This window comes from Podarcis pityusensis, assembly GCF_964106645.2.
Source record: "Podarcis pityusensis genome assembly, chromosome: 10".
NCBI classification, from domain to species: domain Eukaryota; kingdom Metazoa; phylum Chordata; class Lepidosauria; order Squamata; family Lacertidae; genus Podarcis; species Podarcis pityusensis.
The window spans coordinates 17,595,636-17,614,513 of record NC_138035.1 but is presented as its reverse complement, the minus strand read 5'-3'; the positions used below and the strand labels follow the sequence as shown (position 1 = coordinate 17,614,513).

At 46.0% G+C, this 18,878-nt stretch overlaps 1 protein-coding gene across 8 annotated transcripts in view; it reads left to right on the top strand.

Annotated features, from left to right (window-relative positions):
* Positions 1 to 18,878, top strand: part of CALD1 (caldesmon 1) — a 186,951-nt gene that overhangs the window by 78,306 nt on the left and 89,767 nt on the right. The window lies entirely within an intron of this gene.

Here is an 18,878-nt window from a genome sequence, read left to right as displayed (position 1 = left end):
GCTGCAGCCAGCATGGCCAATGGCCAGGAATGCTGGGTGTTGAAATCCAACAATGTTGATTACTCCCGTCATAGAAGATAAGCACCACTATCAGTTTGCAAATGATGGTTGTGTGCCCCATTGTTTCCCCATTGTTTGACTTCCTGCATGCTAGCATCATGTGCTTGGGGCACTTACCTGCATTAAATATATATATATATATTATGATTGTCATTTATGAGCATCTCATGCGTATAGATCCACAATCAGTTTAAATGGTGCTTCATGTTTTGTGGTGGCACTGAAATTCAAAATGGCCGATGTGTCTCTGAAACACCCGCCCCCCAGGCAAGCCCAAACCCTCCCTGACATTTGAGCCTAGCATAGGAAGCTGAGTTGGAGCCACTGGTCTATCTAGATCAGTGTTACCTTCACTGACTGGCAGTGACTTTCTAGGGTTTCAGGTAGCAGACAATTCCTATCCTGGTCTGGAGGTGTTGGGGATTGAACCTGGGATCTTCTGTTTGCAAGGCAGAAGCTCTACCTATGAGCTATGTTGCTTCTCTGGTTTGTAATGGGGTTCCCCCCAGCTCCAGCAATGCTGGCTGAGTCATTCAGTCAGTCTTCCTTGCCGCCAAGCCCCTTTCTTTCCCCAGATCTACACAGATCCAGTAGAACAGAGGACTTCAGCAGCTTCAGAGGCCTAATTTTTAAGGCATGAGCGCTACTCAAAAGTGTTCCTTGCTTTGGTGAAGCCTGGGAAATGGAGTTCCCAGTGCTCCATCTGGTACACAGACTGAGACCTTCCCTGCCCGTGGACTGTCTTGCCTGAGTAGTGCATGCTCTGGTTATCTCCCGCTTGGACTACTACAACGCACTCTACATGGAGCTACCTTTGAAGGTGACTTGGAAACTGCAATTAATCCAGAATGTGGCAGCAAGACTGGTGACTGGGAGCGGCCGCCGAGACCATATAACACCGGTCCTGAAAGACCTACATTGGCTCCCAATAGGTTTCTGAGCACAATTCAAAGTGTTCGTGCTGACCTTTAAAGCCCTCAATAGCTTTGGCCCAGTATACCTGAAGGAGCATCTCCACCCCCATCATTCAGCCCGGACACTGAGGTCCAACTCCGAGGTCCTTTTGGCAGTTCCCTCACTGTGAGAAATGAGGTTACAGGGAACCAGGCAAAGGGCCTTCTCGGTAGTGGCGCCCGCCCTGTGGAACGCCCTCCCATCAGATGTCAAGGATATAAACAACTATCTGACTTTTAGAAGACATTTGAAGGCAGCCCTGTTTAGGGAAGTTTTAAATGTTTGGTGTTTTTAATATTTTGTTGGGAACTGCCCAGAGTGGCTGGGAAAACTCAGCCATATGGGTAGCGTATAAATAATAAATTATCATCATCATTATCATCATCAATGACTTGAATTGGGAGAGGTGCTGAAAACTTCCTCTGCCCATGTTTCCTCTCCTCCCCAGAAACCACTTCGTTTCAGCTCCTTTTTATCCCAGTGGGGTACTGAGCCTAGAAGTACCGTATTTTTGCTCTATAAGATGCACCAGACCATAAGACGCACCTAGTTTTTGGAGAAGGAAAACAAGAAAAAAAAATATTCTGAATCCCAGAAGCCAGAACAGCAAGAGGGATCGCTGCGCAGTGAAAGCAGCAATCCCTCTTGCTGTTCTGGCTTCTGGGATAGCTGCACAGCCTGCATTCGCTCCATAAGACGCGCACACATTTCCCCTTACTTTTTAGGAGGGAAAAAGTGAGTCTTATAGAGCGAAAAATACAGTAACCCCCAGTGGGAGATGGCTGGGGGGGGGGTGGAGGTTTTTTTGGGGGGGGGCATCATTAGCAGAGGAAGGTTGATTGCCCCCTCTTTGCTTCCCTTGTGCTGTACCTTAAATTGACCCCACCCTTCCACATTGTGGGAAATTGGGACAACCTGCATTATGACACATGGGGCCATGCCTCCTTTGCCCCTGACCTCTGCTTCTGAAATTATGTGAGACGCTTATTTAAATGAGTTTTGCCAAGAAATCCAGAATGCCTCAACATCTTGTTTTCATAAATGGTTCAGGGTGGAGAGTGGGGCAGCGTATGTCAACAAACAAAAGATCCGCCTACGACATCCACAGCATGCAAACTGACCACAAATGCACATTTTTAATGGATTTTAAAAACGTGACGTAAGCACTCCAAGCTTGGTTGGTCCTGCCGGTCACAGGAATTCAGAGGCGGAGAGCAGAATGCCTTAGTGGTCAGGATTTGCCCGTCTTCTTTCTCAGCACAGAGCAGGAAGAGTTAGTGGCAGGAATTCTGTTGTATGTGTGCTTTTGGAACTCTGCATTTATTAATCTTCTTGTGTGTGCTGTGCTGCGGGTTCCTTTGCTGGCTTTTCCACTGTCGGCGCACGCTCCCAGAGCCACCCAATGTGGGGTGCCAGAGCAGAATGACGGGGAATGCAAGCGGCAGTGGAGGAAAGTTCTTCGGAGTTGATCCCTGCGCTCGTATTCGTTGGGTTTTGTTGCTGCCGTTGGCACTGTTGGTGCACGGCAGATCCCACCTGGAGATGTTTCCTCTGCTGCTGCTTGCATTCCCCATCATTCTGCACTGGCACCCCACATTGGGCGGCGCTGGGAGCGTGCGCCGACAGCGGAAAAGTCAGCAAAGGAACCCGCAGCTCGGCACACACAACAGGATGCGTCGTGCTGCACCCACAATGTTACACGGTGCCCCGGGCATGGTGCGCACAGCCAAAACAGCCACCATGCAGCTGGGGCAAGAGCTGACAGCCAAGCGGAGCAGAGTGGTGGCTCAGCGTGAGTTCAGGGGTGAGCAGTGGAGTCTAGGGAAGAGCTGCCTGCGGCACTCCTACGGGTTCTGCTCCGCTCGGCTGTCGGCAACTCTTTCTTGGACTCCAACGCTCGGCCCCGGACTCTTAGCCTGGTGCCCCTGAGAACCTGGCACCCGGGTGCCGTGCATGCCAGCGCCAACAGTTAAGACGGCCCTGAGGGCCACTATATACTTATTGATCAAATAGAGGTGGTCTGAGCCAAGTATCAGATAAAGGCAAATAAAGTCCTGACTTGGACATGGATGCCCAGATGCTCTTATCAAGGATCGAATCATTGCCTTGCTGGATTGGATTAACAGTTTATCTAATCCAGCATTTTGTCTTCAACAGGGATTAAGAATAAAACTGTGAGCTACCATTATGCCTTTCTACAAACTTTTGCAGGAACACTTGGACTACTGTGTACAGTTCTGGTTGCCTTATCCCAAATAGGATACTGTAGAGCTGTTAACAGTTCTGGGATCACAGAATTCTAGAATTGGAAGGGACCCTGAGGGCCATCTATTTCAACCCCCTGCAAGGCAGGAATCTCAGCTAAAGCATCCATGACAGATGGCCATCCACCCTCTCCTTAACAATCTCCAGGGAAGGAGAGTCCACAACCTCCTGAGGGAGTCCGTTCCACTATTGAACAGTTCTTACTGTCAGGAAGCTCTTCCTGATTTTTAGTCAGAATCTCCTTTCTTCTAACTTGAAGCCATTGGTTCAAATCCTACCCTCCAGAGCAGGAGAAAACAAGCTTGTTCCCTCCTCCATGTGATAGCCCTTGAGATATTTGAAGATGGCCATCATATCTCCTCTCAGTCTCCTCTTTTCCAGGCTAAACATACTCATCTCCTTCAACCGCTCCTCATAAGGCTTGGTTTCCAGACCCTTGATCATCTTGGTCGCCCTCCTTTGCACACATTCCAGCTTGTCTACATCCCTCTTAAATTGTGGTGCCCAGAATTGGAAACAGTATTCCAGGTGTGGTCTGACCAAGGCAGAATAGAGTGGCAGTATTATTTCCTTTGATCTGGACACTATACTTTTGTCAGGGGCGTAGCATGGGGGGGGGATCTTCTGGGGCAATTGCCCCTACCGCATGGGGGGGGGGGCTTTGTTCACGCTGCCCTCCCTGAGCCAGGCAGCAAAATGTCCAGAAGTCAGGTGAAGTTCAACTCAGCATTTAAAGCATTCCATAGACTTTGATGGCTCAGTTTTGGAATGCCTTAATTATTATTTCAGCTCTGCTTCTTTCGCTACTACAGTAGTACTCAGTTGCAGCCTTGGAAGGAGTTACAAAGGAATAAGGCAGTGTTGCTTTACAAATAGGGAAACTGAAACTGAGGAGAGTGGAAGACACACAATGAAATTCTGAGTTCTTGTGTCCCAGAGCCAATATAACTGTGACAGTGACGAAGTTTCTGCCATCCTGTCTAGTTCGGCTCTTAGTCTAATGCTGCAGCCACTAATCCACATCACCCTTTATCTAGGGTTCATCTCAGTTTTTGCAGAGTGCATTCCAACAAGAAACAAAGGCAATGAAGGGGCTGCTTCAAAGCAAATGCCCTCTTTAAGGAGATAAAGGTTGCATTTTTTCTCGACAAAGTTAGTCCTCTCATGATAGGCCTATAATCAGCGGTTCGGCTCACAAGTGATAAGCGTGTGGGAGAGCTGAGCAGACCTTGCCTTGCTTTGCTTTTAAGGCTTTGCTAGAGGGAGTTGAAATCCCTCTACTTAAATGTTTCCAAGCAGGATGAACCATGTAGCACAACGACTGCACAGGCGCTGGGTTGTTGTGTTTGGAATACATATGCACATACATGTGTTTGCTCTTCTTTGTTGAGGAAAATGCCACAGGTCAGTTCTGTTCTCTGCAGATATAATTCAGACAGGTTCGTTGTTATATGCCAATAGGATTAGAAGGACCCTAAATGGACCGATTTTGCTCATCCAAGAATGGAGCCTCTTTCTAAATTAAGCCAAAATATTTTAATCCCCCCAGAGTTCCTTTATCCTCTGCATCTGTCTTACACTGGAGATACATTTTTAAGATTTCTTTGTCAAAATTACTTTTCTCTCCCACCCCCCTCTCCAACCCCCACCCACCTCCCGCTTCCTCCAACTGCACTGCGGTGGGGTCAACAGAGTATGGTTTTACTCAGGCTGAGAAACATCTGAGATTAATCACGTACCCGCAAGCCGGAGAAAACCATCACAGAGGGTCTAATGAATCTTGACTGTTAGTCAGGCTGGAGAATCCCCTTACAGACAGTGCGTGCGTTCAAAATTAAAACAAAGCAAAATACCTCTTGCGCACTCTGGCTCTGTGAGGGAGGCAAGCTGTTCCATTTCACGACCGTTCAAAAGATGGCGGGTTAAAAGGGAGCTGGTCCCTGCTGGTGGCCAGGATTTCCAAGGTCCGTAACCCTTCACAACACTTGCTCTCTGGTGGGCAAAGATGCCATTGGCTCCTTCCATTCTGAGCACTGCGGCTCTGCAACTTATAAATGCTAAGAGTGTGTGCAGCCACCATGGAGCAAGGAGCCTGCGTCTTCCTGTGTTTCAGGGCCCAGGCTAGACCTGAGGGCAACCAAACCTAGATCAAGGTTATGAGGTCGTTCTCTGCAGCTCAGGCTCCCTGAGGGCTAGGATTGCCCGATTCAAAGCAGGAGAGAACATTTAGCATATACGTTTTGCACAGAGTGGCAAAAGCCAAGGCTGCAGCAATTTCTCCTGGCAGTTTCTTCATTGTCCCTGTCTTCTATTCCTCCCCCAATGCTGCTGTGATTGATCAGGGCTCCATGCGTACCACACAGCAAGCAGGAGTGAGGAAGTGAAGGACAGAGCCAGGGAGAGAATGGGAAGGAGGGACTGTGGCTGCGTCAACTCCTGTTATAAAGGTAAAAGTAAAGGGACCCCTGACAATAAAGTCCAGTCTTGAACGACTCTGGGGTTGCTGCGCACATCTCTGCTGCTGAGGGAGCCGGTGTTTGTCCGCTTCCGCAGGCAGTTTTTCCGGGTCATGTGGCCAGCATGACTAAGCCACTTCTGGTGAAACAGAGCAGCGCATGGAAACGCCGTTTACCTTCCCACCAGAGCGGTACCTATTTATCTACTTTTGACGTGCTTTTGAACTGTTAGGTTGGCAGGAACTGGGACTGAGCAACGGGAGCTCACCCTGTTGTGGGGATTCAAACTGCCGACCTTTCTATCGGCAAGCCCACAGTTGTTTAACTCACACCGCCACCCTGTTATAGCGAGAGATTTAAAAGTCTATGTGTGTTCTGTGGTGTTGGGCAACCCCACTGAGGTCAGTTGCTACAATTGGAAACTCCATTGGTAACTTTATCCTCCATGAATAGGTCTAATCCCCGTTCATAGAATCATAGAATCATAGAATCATAGAATCATAGAATCATAGAGTTGGAAGAGACCACAAGGGCCATCGAGTCCAACCCCCTGCCAAGCAGGAAACACCATCAGAGCACTCCTGACATATGGTTGTCAAGCCTCTGCTTAAAGACCTCCAAAGAAGGAGACTCCACCACACTCCTTGGCAGCAAATTCCACTGTCGAACAGCTCTTACTGTCAGGAAGTTCTTCCTAATGTTTAGGTGGAATCTTCTTTCTTGTAGTTTGGATCCATTGCTCCGTGTCCGCTTCTCTGGAGCAGCAGAAAGCAACCTTTCTCCCTCCTCTATGTGACATCCTTTTATATATTTGAACATGGCTATCATATCACCCCTTAACCTCCTCTTCTCCAGGCTAAACATGCCCAGCTCTCTTAGCCATTCCTCATAAGGCATCGTTTCCAGGCCTTTGACCATTTTGGTTGCCCTCCTCTGGACACGTTCCAGTTTGTCAATGTCCTTCTTGAACTGTGGTGCCCAGAACTGGACACAGTACTCCAGGTGAGGTCTGACCAGAGCAGAATACAGTGGCACTATTACTTCCCTTGATCTAGATGCTATACTCCTATTGATGCAGCCCAGAATTGCATTGGCTTTTTTAGCTGCCGCGTCACACTGTTGGCTCATGTCAAGTTTGTGGTCAACCAAGATTCCTAGATCCTTTTCACATGTACTGCTCTCAAGCCAGGTGTCCCCCATCTTGTATTTGTGCCTCTCATTTTTTTTGCCCAAGTGCAATACTTTACATTTCTCCCTGTTAAAATTCATCTTGTTTGTTTTGGCCCAGTTCTCTAATCTGTCAAGGTCGTTTTGAAGTGTGATCCTGTCCTCTGGGGTGTTAGCCACCCCTCCCAGTTTGGTGTCATCTGCAAATTTGATCAGGATGCCCTTGAGTCCATCATCCAAGTCGTTGATAAAGATGTTGAATAAGACCGGGCCCAAGACAGAACCCTGTGGCACTCCACTAGTCACTCTTCTCCAGGATGAAGAGGAACCATTGATGAGCACCCTTTGGGTTCGGTCAGTCAGTTTTATGAAGTCGGCTTTCTTAAAGTCAAGAAATTGAGTCCTAGTATGCTTGGCTGCTCCTTTCCGCTGTATAGTAAACTTCAGAAGAGCATGATCACTCGCGCCTAATGATCCTTCCACTTCTACCCCACTAACCAGGTCATCAACATTGGTTAGGACCAGATCTAAAATGGCTGTTCCTCTTGTTGCTTCTCCCACTTTCTGGACAATGAAGTTGTCTGCAAGGCCAGTGAGGAATCTGTTTGACCTTATGCTCTTGGCTGAGTTTGACATCCAACAAATATCCGGGTAATTGAAGTCCCCCATTACTACTATCTCCCTTCCTTTTGCATGCTTGGCCATCTGTTCCAGGAAGGCATCATCTATGTCCTCCGTTTGGCTTGGGGATCTATAGTAAACTCCCACAATGAGGTCACTGTTATTCTTCTCTCCCTTAATTTTGACCCAAATGCTCTCACTTTGGCTTTGAGGTTCTAAATCTTGGATCTCTTCACAGGTATACACATCCCTGACATATAACGCCACTCCTCCTCCTTTCTTGTCTGGTCTGTTTCTCTGAAATAGATTGTATCCCCCCATTATTACATTCCAATCGTGGGACTTATCCCACCAGGTTTCAGTGATGCCTATTATGTCATATTTAGTTTGCTGTACCAAGAGCTCAAGCTCATCTTGTTTATTTCCCATGCTTTGCGCATTAGTGTACAGACATTGAAGTCCATTAATCATTCCCCCGTGACTCTTATTTAAGGATTTTTTCCTCCCACCACTAGGTCTGTGTGCTGTTTGCTCCATTTGGTCTATGACATTTGGATGATCATCTTCATCAATTGATAGACTCCTACCTTCAGGAGCACTGTCTCCCTCCCCCACATTAGTCAGTTTAAAGCCCTCCTGATGAGGTTTCTGAGATTTTTGGAAAAAACATTTCTCCCAACCGTTGTGAGGTGCAGCCCATCGCTTGCCAGAAGTCCATCTTCAAGAAACTGCAGTCCGTGATCTAAGAATCCAAACCGTTCCTGTTTACACCATTTGCGAAGCCAGCTGTTCACTTCCACTATTTTCCCCTCTCTCCCTGGGCCACGTCGTTCAACTGGGAGGACAGATGAGATGACAATTTGTGCATTTAATTGCTTCAATTTCCTGCCCAGAGCCTCGTAGTCTCTTTTGATCTTCTGGAGGCTATTGCTTGCAGTGTCATTGGTTCCCACATGAACCAAGAGGAAGGGGTATTTGTCAGTGGGTTTTATGATTCCTTGCAGTCGTTCAGTTACATCTTGGATCTTAGCCCCGGGGAGACAGCACACTTCCCGAGACATCTTGTCAGGCCCACAGATCACTGCTTCTGTTCCCCTCAGTAGGGAATCCCCTATCACCACTACACGCCTCCTCTTAGGTTTGGTCGGGGTTCTTCCGTGAGCTGTCCGCTCCAAGGTCGCCTGCACATTCCCTGAGGACTGACTTTGCTGCTCGTCTTCATATACCTGATCGACTGTAATGAGGGAGAGATCCTCAAATGGAGTCTGCTCTTCGTCTTCCATGCTAGGGGAGAGGACCTCAAAGCGATTGTGTATTTCTAAACAATCAGAGCGAACCCTGGGCCTCCTACTTCTTTGAGTCACGTTTCTCCATATATCTGGCTCCTGTGTTGGTGAACTAGCGTCCTTCTCAGGGGAGTCCCCTGTCTCCTCCTTGGTGGAGACGGTGTGCTCTGTTGCTTCCAAGAAGAGCTCCAGCTCTCTAATTCTTTGGAGCGTAGCTACACGTTCCTCCAGTTGCTGGACTTTGTCTTTTAAGAGGTTCAGAGCCATCCAAGTTGGTAACATCACTGCATCTTGTGGGAGCAAATTCCATTTGCTGCATGAGGAAATATTTTATTTTCATCTGTCCTGAATCATCCATAATTAATTCATCTTCATTTGATGTCCCTGAGTTCTAGGGGTTTTTTTTTGGGGGGGGGGGAGACTTTTTCTTACCCACTTTCTCTATATCATGCATAATTTTATACATGTCTATCATGTCACCTCTTTTTCAAAATGCCTCAAATGCTGTAACTTTTCCTTATAGGGCAGTTGCTCCATCCCCTTGATTGTTTTGGCTGCCCTGAACCTTTTCCAACACTACAATATCCCTCTTGAGGGGAGGCGACCAGAATTGTGTACCTAGCATTCCAACTGAGGTTGCACATATAGACATGGCAATCTCTGAGTTTATAACTTAGAGATATCCAGTCCACTAAGTATTAAGAAGTTGGTAATTTGAGGAATTGCCCTAAGGTCACATGATGCAGGCAGTTCCAGTGACCTGTCCATTGCTGCATGTTTATCTTGGGGAAGGGCTGCGGCTCAGAGGTAGAGCACATGATTTGCATGCTGGGTAGACAGTGCTGAGCTACATGGGCCAGTGGCCTGACTCCATATAAGGTGGATTCCTGTGTTCCTGGATGCTCTAGAGTCAAGCTGTTTCAAGCCATTCCCCCTTCGTCTAATCTGCCTGTGAAGCATCACAGACATGGTACAGTCATCCTGAGATTGCACCACCTGAGAATGCATGTAAAAGGGGAACGGTGTGTGCAAGCAGAACAAAACAGAACCAAAACTCCCAAAACTATTACAACTTGGCTATGCCATGCTAAAAATCTCTCTCCTTAGCAAGCAAACTTTCCGCAGGCAGAGATGCTGGCATTCCTTTCATTGGCCTTCTGATCTTTAGTCCTTAGTGTACACGCAGGCTATGCTTTTGATCTTTTCTCCAGAAAAAAGAAACCACGAGACTCAGAAACGTCTTATGTGAGCGCACATTTATTTTTTAAACATAAGTTGGGGTTTCTGACCATGAATGCTGAAGCTTCGAGCAAACCTCCCAGTACCATGAGGCCTGCAATAAAAAGGCTCAGGTTGGCAAAATGACTGATGTAATAAACAGAAGCGGGCTTGTTTATTCAGACTGTTGGGCATCAGCTGAGGGTAATTTGCTGTAATGCCTGAAGAGCACAGCCTTTGCTGAACAGAAACTTGTGGGAAAGGCTGTCGTTTGCTCCTGAAAAGTCTCGTTTAATTCATACTTTAGTTTAGACCATTTTTTGGTGGTGCATGCTTCATTGTTAGCCCTCGAGATTTTGCAGTGCAATACTCCAACCAAAAAATGTGTACAAAACTGCATACTGGAGGGAAAAGAGTGTCAAAATGCATATATTAGTGAAAACAACAAACAAAAATGTATCATGTTAGGGGGAATTGTTTGCAAAAATAGGTACAGTCGTACCTTGGATCCTGAACGTCCTGGAACTCGGATGTTTTGGCGCCCGAATGCTGCAAACCCAGAAGTGATTGTTCCAGTTTGAAAACGTTCTTTTGGAACCCGAACGTCCGACGGGGCTTCTGTGGCTTCCGATTGGCTGCAGGAGCTTCCTGCAGCCAATCAGAAGCCGCAACTTGGTTTTCAAATGTTTTGGTAGTCAAACAGACTTCCGGAATGGACTCCGTTCGACTTTCAAGGTACGACTGTGTGTTAATCAAAATGCCTGGCAAATAGTTTCTTATTAGGAGAAATTTGCACAGGAAGGCTTCTGGCTTTTCTTTAAAATTGGGAATTGATGTGGAAATGTGGAGAGCTGAATTTAAGACTGGAAAAACAAGAAAAGGACTGAACTGAACGCAACAATATTCCAGGGAAGCAGTTTCCCAGGGGTGTGGCCACTGTCATGTGCTGACAGCTTCTAGGAGCCACTGATGCAAAGTGGAGAGCAGTGGTGCACAAACGACCCCAGAAGGAGCAGGATATGTCCCTCACCAAAGGTACTACCCTGGCCCTAACACCTGGAGTGGAGTCCCTAAGGCCTTGCACACCTCCTTCCAGCAACTCCTGCACCAAGCTGGTGCCAAACATATTGCTCTGCTTATCTTTGCACACATCAACAAGGTTGAGAGGGGTGTTTGTGTCTGGTCATCTGGGCAGCCCAGGACCTCCATTCATCCTGTCCAGGTTTGCGCCTCAGAGAGGTCACTTCGGTGCTGCTAACGCAGCCGTTAGACTTCACCCCTGAATGCTCAGAAAGACGGGTGCCAACAATTCTTGGAGGAATACACCTATATGAAGGAAGTTGTGGCAAAAAATGTGTGAATTCTCAAAATGGGCCTCTCAGTAGCCCCTTTCCCACTTGAGTTGTGGGAAGGGGACACCATGCTGGTTCTGGGAGCAGGGCATTGTTGGTTGTCGGGAAGTTCTGGGGTAGTTTCCTTAGAAGGTGGATATTACTATTATTTTATTGGGGAAACATCCATCCTTACCTCCCCATCAGCAATCTGCCATTTGTGTGATCTAGGTCATCGTCTCCTAATGAAACCATGTGTTTATGCTCAGTTTCCCTTGCTATAAATGAATTATGTTAAGCTTGCTGCTTTGGTCTGCCCATATTCTTGAGTTATTTCTAAAGTTGCTATTAAAACTGAAAGAATGCCAAAGCCAAACACAATTTCTTCTAGTATGGGAAGTTATTTTTGAACCATTACTGTCCTTGGAGCCATGGAAATAAATTCCATTGCCAGTGGGTGACCTACAGTGATGGGAAAAAGGACATTAGACATTGAAGACATTTCTCTTAACCCCTTTCTGTCGTTTCTGTGCGACCAGAAAATAATACCTCTGATTTTAATGCTACAGAGGAGGGGTTCACAAACTTTCTATCCCCATGATCCACTTGAGAGAGATGAAAATTACTGAGGGCTGCCCATCGCAACATGGGGTGGATGTACACACAGGAAAACCCCCACTATAAATAAGTCATAAATTAAATTGTTATAACAAAAGAAAAAAAAAACCCTATGTAAAATCTCAAAGATAAGTTTTGTGCTCTACAGCACCATCTGGTGTTGTATGTTTACAATGCATTTAAAATGCTATTTTCTGACTAACGTAGCTGAGTCCATGGTGGTGCAGGGGCAGAGCCAATTACAAAAAAACATGGCAGGTGGAGGTGGAGATCGGCACAATCAGCTCACAACTACAGATATCATTTTCTACTGATATATACTCCCTCTTTAGAAAAGTGATTTCCTTGTTGCAAAGTGTCGTGCAACTTTAACTTTCCTCAGGCTAAGTACAGATACTGGCTTTGGAGGTTTTGTGACTTATCCTCCCTGTTTTAGGCAGAATTTGCTGATCCAAAAGCCTTAAAGTGAAGTCCTTTTCCTTTATTTTTTGCCCTCCCTGCTGCTTCTTCTTCTTTTTTTTAAAAAAACAACAACTAATCTCCTAATGTCTTCTCCCATTCTCTTATCCCCAGTACAGTGGTACCTCGGGTTAAGAACTTAATTCGTTCTGGAGGTCCATCTTAACCTGAAACTGTTCTTAACCTGAAGCACTACTTTAGCTAATGTGGCCTCCCATTGCTGCCGTGCCTTCGTCACATGATTTCTGTTCTCATCCTGAAGCAAAGTTCTTAACCCGAGGTACTATTTCTGGGTTAGCAGAGTTTGTAACCTGAAGCGTCTGTAACCTGAAGCATCTGTAACCCGAGGTACCACTATATATTATTTTAAACAAACATCACATTCATCTCTCTTTCTAATTTATTCTCTTCATAATTTCCCTCAGCACCTCCTTTGTGCCTTTCCCCTCAGAGGAGGGACACCACCTCCTTTCCACCTGCTTCCTCCCTGAACTACTCTTTCTCCTTTGGCACCTTTACTTAGTGTGTGGGGAATTGCTGGAGCTGTCCTCAGTCCATGCAAAAGGCTAAGGTACGCCCAGGGGACAGGGCAGGTGAGCAAGGAGGCGCTGGGCAGAATGTGACTCTGAGCGCACCTGAAAGTGGCCTGAGATGACACACACACAGAGTGATTTTTTTCTAGAAAAAGAGGTGTAGGAACTCCCACCTTTTTGGGATGGACAACCCTAAGCTGTTGAGCCTTTTTTCTTTCTTTCTTTTTTTAGAAAGCCAATTGCTGCAATTGGCTTTGGAGTTCTTGGAAGCAAAGCTGATCCTAAACCGTAGACACTTTTAATAATGTCCCTCAGAGGGCTTAGTCATCTCCACAATCATTTTTGTCTGCTTTAACATTTTGCATGTGCAAAGGGGGAATCATATGTTCTCTGAGCAACAAGATGGATGTATCCATTCAGACTTCCGGGTAAGTCTGCATTCGATATGTATGCATGTGTGTGTGTCTCTATGCTCTGATTGCAGCACCTGTTTCATCCCCTACCCCCCCCCCCAAAAAAAATTGGTCTTCCTCGTAAAATAGTTTGCTTTCGGAACAAATCTCCTGAACGCCCCTCAGATGAAAAAGCTATCCATGAGCCATGAATGAGCCGCAAAGCTCCTGAGAGTGGTTTCATTTGAAAGCAGGTAGAATCCCAAATTGTTGAGATGATTTTGTTGTTGCTATTGTTGTTTTTAACGTCTGTCTTGGTGGAGGAGAACACCAGGTTTTCCAGTTGCACAGAAGTCTTTGTGAGCAGAGGGTAAATCAATCAGTCAATCAATCAATCAATCAATCAATCAATCAATCTGAGCATAAGAACAAGAACAAGAATAAGAACTTCTAGTCTGGCATCCTGTTTTCACAGTGGCCAACCAGATTCCTGTGGGAAACCCGCAAGCAATTTCTGAGCCCAAGAGCACGCACGTCCCCTGCAGTTTACAGCGACTAGTACTGTATTTTGAAGCATTTCTGCCAGTGGCGTAGCGTGGGTTGTCAGCACCCGGGGCAAGGAAAGTAATTTGCGCCCCCTAGAGTGAGTGAGCTAGGTAAGGGCAGAGAGCTGCAAGTGCGAGCGCGCCCCCCCATGTTGCGCCCGGTGCGGCCGGCCCCCCCTGCACCCCCCACGCTACGCCACTGATTTCTGCCTCCATGGCTAGTAGCCATCGAAAAGCCTGGCCCGCTATGAATTCATCTAATCTTCTTTGAAAACCATCCAAATTGGTGGTCCTTCCTGTGGGAGGGAGGTCCACTGTTTAACTATGTGTTGCATGATACCTGTTCCGAATCTTCCAACATCCAGCATCATTGCAGGTTCATGAGTTTCTGTTGTAATGAGAGAGGGAGAAAAACCTGAATTGGAGTGGAGGTTGGGTAAATATTTTGGGGAAGGGTGAATCTCGAAAGATGAATGCACAGTCCAGGAAGGGCAAATTGCATAGGTCTGACTCTAAATGAGAACGGAAGCAAATTTCGGAAAAATAATAAATATTATTTATATAAAAAAAAAGAGAACGGAAGCAAATTCCTCCCCCATTCCTGCTCCATGCCTTCTGGAACATTCTAGGATACTCTGGGTAGGTTCCCAGCTTCTGCTGTGACCATCACCACTACCAGGTAAGCGCTTCTGGATCCCTGAGACTGCCAGCAACCAGAGCTTCAAGTCCATACCTTTGAGGTTGTCCTCCAGTTGGCTTTCCGGAAAATTCTAGAAGAGTAAAAATGATACGTGTGGTTGGGAGTGTCTGAAGCGGTAAGCCTGCTCTCTGCCGGCTCCTTGTACGATTTAGGACCCTGCACAATGCCGTTTCTAAATCACAGGGGGAGCCTCTGTGTGTAGAGCAGGATCCGTGCTTCAGACCTCGTCCTCAAGCATGCAAGTGGTGGAGATGCTTGGTGATGGGGCAGCTACACACTCCCCCTGAAGGCCCAAATAAGGCTCACACTGCTGTCTTTTCAATTCCACATGAAGGCATTATTAATTCATTTTACACAAAAGCATTATAAGTCCCCCCCAAAAAATTAAATATCTTGTGTTAAGTACTTAATTCGTTCCAGAGGTCCATTCTTAACCTGAAACTGTTCTTAACCTGAAGCACCTGAGGGATAGCTCAGTTGGTAGAGCATGAGACTCTTAATCTCAGGGTCTTGGGTTTGAGCCCCATGTTGGGTGAAAATTTCCTGCATTGCAGGGGGTTGGACTAGATGGCCCTTGTGGTCCCTTCGAACTCTACAGTTCTATAAATCTATAAATCTATAAACCACTTTAGCTAATGGGGCCTCCTGCTGCCACCACGCCGCCGGAGCCCGATTTCTGTTCTTATCCTGAAGCAAAGTTCTTAACCTGAAGCACTATTTCTGGGTTAGCGGAGTGTGTAACCTGAAGCGTATGTAACCTGAAGTGTATGTAACCCGAGGTACCACTGTATTGATTTCAGTATGCTGATTTTGATCATGTTCCCCACCCCAGCCATTTTAACTTTAAAAAATGTATTTTTAAAACTGTAAACTGCCCTAATGTTTTCTGCAGAAGGGTAACATATATGTTTAACAACAGCTCTGATTTGTATAGCCTCACGTTGGGCCAAAGGGGGTGGACTATATGTCCCTCTAAGAGAGAGGGGGGGGGAGAGAGGGAGAATAAACAAGAACTAACTAACTGAAGCCTCGCTGAACTCAGTGGCACTTACATACAACAAGATTGTACTGGTGAACTCTATACAGTGGTGCCCCGCAAGACGAATGCCTCGCAAGACGAAAAACTCGGTAGACGAAAGAGTTTTCCGTTTTTTGAGTCGTTCCGCAAGACGAATTTCCCTATGGGCTTGCTTCGCAAGACGAAACGTCTTGCGAGTTTGTTTCCTTTTTCTTAAAGCCGCTAAGCCGTTAATAGCCGCTAATCCGCTAAGCCGTTAATAGCCGCTAAGCCGCTAAGCCGCTAATAGCCGCTAATAGCTGTGCTTCGCAAGACGAAAAAACCGCAAGACGAAGAGACTCGCAGAACGGATTAATTTCGTCTTGCGAGGCACCACTGTAAATGCTAAGTATTATGTAGGAATTCTGTCCCTGTTTGTATCTGGCCACCCTAACTCTGAACAATCCCCACACCCGTCCTCAAAGATATTGTAGGCTGCTGACTGCATCACATGGAATTACTATTTTCCAGAATCCCCCCTCCCTGGGTGAAAGGTTAGCTCAGAGGATCATTGTTTGTCTTGTAAAATATACTGCTGAAAGCATGCAGCTAGCTGAATTAATTAGTGTTCCTGCTGGAATTTTACCTTTTGCATTTCCTGGCTTCTCGGGACTGTCCTTGCGCATGACCTTAATGTTTTGTTTAGTGCAGAGTTCTGCAAGATGCGAGGAAAAAGAGAGGGGAAGAAGGAGGGAGGGTGTTGGCCGAGTGATAAAAGCATTCATAAAACAAGCTCATTCACAGGTGATTAAGGTTTTTATATAGCATTTTAATTAAAAACCCAGAAGCGGGTTTAGTGCTGCCGTGGGAGGGGGCCATTAAAACAAGCTGTCAAGTGCAGTATACATAGGGTATGTTCAGACATAACACCTATCCATGGATTTTTGTTACATGAATGTGCACTGAGGGGCCTGTGACTCTTTCTTTTCCCCTGTATGGCAAGATACCTTCTTTCCAATCCTTACTTGTTGCAAACCATAGTTTACAGTTTTGTCCAAATGGGCAGAATACAGTCAGTGCTTGCTTATGAACCAGGAGGGAATATTGTTGAACATGGGGAGTGAAATATACTTGGAGTCGAGAGTGGATTTCATGCACTTTATTTAGCTCATAGTGGTGAGGAGGAATGGAAGTTCCCTCAGAATGTCTGCTTTATATCCATTATTTACACAATGGCCCCCACGTGATTGGCTAATTCTGGGATTCACCTGTAGGCGAATCAGGTTGCGGATTCACTTCCACCTAGAGCTGGATTGGGTGGTTCCTGTGGACCAATCAGACTGCTACATTCTGGATCCTATTGTTCTAGGGCCAATCAGACTGCTGCATTCTGAATCCTATTGTTCTAGGACCAATCAGACCACTGCATTCTGAATCCTATTGTTCTAGGGCCAATCAGACTGCTGCATTCTGAATCCTATTGTTCTAGGGCCAATCAGACTGCTGCATTTTGGATCCTATTCAACTCAGTACATAACAGGGAGGAAAGTGAGAGGTGTGTGTGGATAAGCCCAAGGTTCCTCTGTGCTTGCTCACAGAATGCCAAACCACGGCTTGGTGTTGTGTCCAAAGATCTTCACAGATATGCACAAATTTATGTCTGTTTCAGGGCGAGAAGCCCATTCAGGAAATCACTTGAAAGCTGATTTACAATTTCAATTAATAAAGCCGGACTGAATTTTCTGAAAACAGTCAGGAAAGAATGGGGGAGGGGGCAGATGCAAGGCCTGTACCTTTAATAGCTGGATAGAAGAAGGATTTCAGCAGGTGTAGCTTGTCACCTATTCTACACAATTACTAAAGGTGCAGGGCCTCTTCTTTTGCATCTGGCTGCTGTGCAGTATTCTGGATTTGCTGCATGGATCTGTTCTCAACAGAGCAGAAAAGGAATCTTAAAGGCCACCAGGGTTGAAGGTGGTTTCTCTCTTATCCGATGAGGGTGAGTATGAGTTTGTAACTTACCAGCTTTGCCCAATGCACAGTGAGTTTGCTCCACAGCCCTGGTTTTCCAGCAAATAGGCCCGTGCAAATCTATATCGAGTTGAATGGCATTTAGGGGTGTTGTTGTTGTTGTTTTGCCTGGGATTGCCAGGCCTTGAAAGCCTTGAAAGGCACACACTGAAGAACGAAGGGATGGGCTGAATTCAAACAAAACTTCTATGTTCACATGAGCTAATGTGTTTATTTTAACTGGCGTCCCAAATGAGCTGTTCTGTTTGGGAAGAAGCAAGCTGCTGGATACATATACTTTTTTAAAAAAAATGTGGTGCACAAGTTCAGTATCTTCAATGAACATGGAAACATAGGCAAGCTTACAGTAAGGACTGTGTACATGGTTACATGAAAGGAACACAGAGGGAGAAGTCAGTCCAGAACAACCTTAAATGGAGAGGTTTCTTTTTTTCTTTTCTTTTTTTGAGCAGGGAGATAGGATGATAGATGCTGCCATTTTGTCTTGATTCCGAATGTCCCTTTTGCAATGCAGTACATTTTGCATTCTGGGTTGTTTTTGACGGACAAACCACCACGTCACACTCAACTTCATTCATGAAAGTGGGTTGTGGTATGACACAACAAGGATTGTCAATGGACCTGTTATCACTCCTTTTCCACTCATGCATGCTTCCGTTCCCCTATGATTCACTGTGAGGTATGCCAAATATTTCATTACGCGAGCAACGCACCTACAATATGGGTTTCTAGGGCTGCAAATGTTTTTTAGAAAAAATGGGAATGATTAGCACAGAAATGAGCACTAAACTTTTACTCCATTCCGCTAGATTTCCAGAAGCACATTTTTGTGTGTGCTATTTTGCCTAATATAGTCATTTTTGCAAGCAATTTCCCCTGTTGGGATGCTTTTTTGTGTTATTTTCAGTAATATATGCATTTTTGTTCCCGCTTTAGTCTAAAATAAACAGTCTGTATGCATTTTCTGATTGGAGGACAGCATCACAAAATGAGGAAAGCTGTGAGTTTTGAAGGACGGCTGCAATTCAGCTTGTGTGAGGGTCTCAAAAGTGTGAGCTGGGTAGGTTTTCATTAAAATCAGACCAAGCTAATTTCTCCCCCTGGTTTACATGTAGCACGCCAAAGGGTTAAACAGGTGTCTCTGAATGGTTTCAACCTCTTCTCAGTTTCTGCAAAACTTGTCCCTGTTTATAGCAGGTCTGAACAATGGCCAATGACCCTCCCTCCCTTGTAGTCTTTTGGAGA